The 3,329-nt window shown below is 50.0% G+C and overlaps 1 pseudogene; it reads left to right on the top strand.

Moving 5' to 3' along the window:
* The first annotated feature begins 914 nt into the window (after positions 1 to 914).
* LOC133754806 (mini-chromosome maintenance complex-binding protein-like) lies at positions 915 to 2,963 on the top strand (annotated as a pseudogene).
* The last annotated feature ends 366 nt before the right edge of the window (positions 2,964 to 3,329 follow it).

Below are 3,329 nucleotides of genomic sequence, written 5' to 3'. Positions count from 1 at the left end.
AATAAAAGTACATGGGGCTAGCATATGACAGTGTTAAGTTGATGCCTGTGATGCTTGTATCCCATATAGGACTGGCTTGTGTCTCAGCTGCTCTACTTCTGAGCCAGCACAGTGCTAATCTGCCTGGGAAAGCAACAGAAGATGGCCTATGTGGTTAGACCCCTGCCACCCATGTGGGAGACCTGAATAAAATTCCTGGTTCCTGACTTTAGCCTGGCCCATCCATGGCTGTTTTGGCCATCTATAGAGTAAAGCAATGAATGGAAAATGTCTTTGTCTCTCCCTTTCAGTAATGCTGCCTTTCAAGTAATGAAATACATTTCTTTTTAATATTTATTTGTTTATTTGAAAAGCAGAGTTACAGTGAGAGAGTGACAGAGGCAGAGAAAGAGAGCAAACTTTCATCTGTTGGTTCACTCTCCAAATGGCTGTAACAGCTGGGGTGGATGGTGCCAAAGCCAGGTGCCAGGAGCTTCATCCAGAGCTCCCACATGCGTTCAGGGTGGAGGGTGCTTGGGCTATCCTCTCCTGTTTTCCCAGATACATTAGCAGAGAGGTGGATTGGAAGTGGAGCAGCTGGGACTTGAATGGTGACCATATGGGATGTTGGCACTGCATGTGGTGGCTTACCCTACTGTGTCACAGCACTGGCCCCAATAAATGAATCTTAAAAAAGAGAAAAGTCCGGCGGTTGTTTCCCGCCATTGTGCGAAGTGGAGGCTAGGGGCCCGCACGCACCGCGTCTGCTGTGCCTGCCGCTCGCCTGTGGCTCCTCGTCCTCCGCCGCCGCCGCTCTGGAAGGCGCAGGGAGGCCGGGCGGTGTGCGCCCCGCGGCTCATCTTGCGTTGGCGGGCTCGGGGCTCGGAGCGGCAGAGCTCCTGAGGAGGCGCTGGGCGCCGGCCGCCCCGCCGCGCTCGCCCGCGGATCCCCGCCGCCCCGGCCGCGGCCCTCAGCGAGATGCCCTGTGGGGAGGACTGGCTCAACCACCCGCTCGGGATCGTGCAAGGCTTCTTCGCCCAAAATGGAGTTAATCCTGACTGGGAGAAGAAAGTAATTGAATATTTTAAGGAAAAGCTGAAGGAAAATAATGCTCCTAAATGGGTACCGTCATTGAATGAGGTTCCCCTTCACTACTTGAAACCCAACAGCTTTGTGAAATTCCGTTGCATGATTCAGGACATGTTTGATCCCGAGTTTTACATGGGAGTCTATGAGACGGTTAACCAGAACATGAAAGCACGTGTTCTTCATTTTGGAAAATATAGAGATGTAGCAGAGTGTGGGCCTCAACAGGATCTTGACTTAAACTCTCCACGATCTACCACTTTGGAAAGGCAAACTTTCTACTGTGTTCCAGTGCCTGGGGAGTCCACATGGGTGAAAGAGGCTTATATCAATGCGAACCAAGCCCGAGTCAGTCCCTCGACGTCGTACACTCCCAGTCGTCACAAGAGGAGTTATGAAGATGATGAAGATATGGATCTACAGCCCAGTACACAGAAAGACCAGCATGCTAGTGCCAGGCAAGCAGGGAGTGTTGGTGGTCTTCAGTGGTGCAGAGAGCCAAAGCGCTTAGAGACTGAAGCTTCTGCTGGGCAGCAACTGAACTCCCTGAACCTGTCTTCTCCTTTCGATCTGAATTTCCCACTGCCGGGAGAGGAGGGACCTGCATGCCTTGTGAAGGTGTATGAAGATTGGGACTGTTTCAAAGTAAATGACATTCTGGAGTTGTATGGTATACTGTCTGTGGATCCTGTGCTCAGTGTACTGAACCATGATGACAGGAATGCCTCTGCGCTGCTGGACCCTATGGAGTGCACAGACGCGGCCAAAGAGCAGCGCGTGCACAGCCCGCCTGCCTCGCTGGTGCCCAGGATTCACGTGGTTTTAGCCCAGAAGTTGCAGCACATCAACCCTTTGCTGCCGACCTGCCTTAATAAAGAAGAGAGCAAAACCTTTGTCTCAAGTTTCATGTCTGAACTGTCTCCAGTCAGAGCAGAACTGCTTGGATTCCTCACTCACGCCCTCTTGGGAGATAGTTTGGCTGCAGAATACCTTATATTGCACCTCATCTCTACAGTATATACAAGAAGAGATGTTCTTCCTCTAGGAAAATTTACAGTTAACCTGAGTGGTTGCCCATGAAACAGCACCTTCACAGAACACTTATATCGAATTATTCAACATCTTGTTCCAGCGTCTTTTCGCCTACAGATGACGATAGAGAACATGAACCATTTGAAGTTCATCCCCCACAAAGACTACGCAGTGAATCGCTTGGTCAGAGAACTCCTGCAGCTGCCCAGCAACACCTCCCTCATCGTTGACGAGACGCTCCTGGAGTAGGGTCAGCTGGACAGCCCAGGAGTCCACAATGTGACTGCCCTGAGCAAGCTCATAACCTGGCAGAAGGTGGATTACGACTTCAGCTACCACCAGATGGAGTTCCCTTGCAACATCAACGTTCTCATCATCTCGGAAGGGCGCTCCCTCCTCCTGGCCGACTGCCAGGTCCACTTGCAGCCCCAGCTCGTCCCACCCAACATGGAGGAGCACATGAGCAGCCTGTTCACCGCCGTGCTGCCCTCTGTGCTCAACAAGTTCCGCGTCTACCTGACCCTGCTGAGGTTCCTGGATTACAGCATCTCTGACGACGTGACCAAGGCAGTGGAAGACGACTTCGTGGAAATGCGAAAGAATGACCCTCAGAGCATCACCGCTGACGACCTGCACCAGCTACTCGTGGTGGCCCAGTTTCTGTCGCTCAGCGCTGGTAAGACAACTCTGTCGCGAGAACGGTGGCTCAGAGCAAAGCAGCTGGAGTCGTTAAGGAGAAACAGGCTTCAGCAGCAGAAGTGTGTGAATGGGAACGAACTGTAACGATCTGACACCTCTGGGGAGGAGGGGGCGGATCAGAGCCACAGTATTGTAGAATTCAAATGCCATTTATACTACATCGTTTTATAGACAATTTCTATCAGAAACCAATGACTTTTCTTGAAATAAAGCCTGGTAACATCTGAAGTTTATATGATATTCAGTTAGGGCTTTTACCCTAAAGTTTGTTTTATAATTATATAAATTAGTAACAATGTACAAAAAACATTTGATATTGAACATTTAATATTGATAACATTGTTGATTATCCTATTTCCTGAGCTCCAGCTAAGTCACAGGACAAACTTTGTTGAATTGCTAATGTTAACTTCATTTGAAGATTACTGCAATTTCAAGGTTAGAGGACTCTTTGCAATTAATGGTGGTTTGTTCAGGTCTGGGTCTAGGGCGCGGGTGTCCTTGCCACCGACCCACACAGCTGGCAGAAACGC

This window comes from Lepus europaeus, unplaced genomic scaffold (assembly GCF_033115175.1).
Source record: "Lepus europaeus isolate LE1 unplaced genomic scaffold, mLepTim1.pri SCAFFOLD_29, whole genome shotgun sequence".
NCBI classification, from domain to species: domain Eukaryota; kingdom Metazoa; phylum Chordata; class Mammalia; order Lagomorpha; family Leporidae; genus Lepus; species Lepus europaeus.
This window is presented reverse-complemented; position numbering and strand designations above follow the sequence as displayed.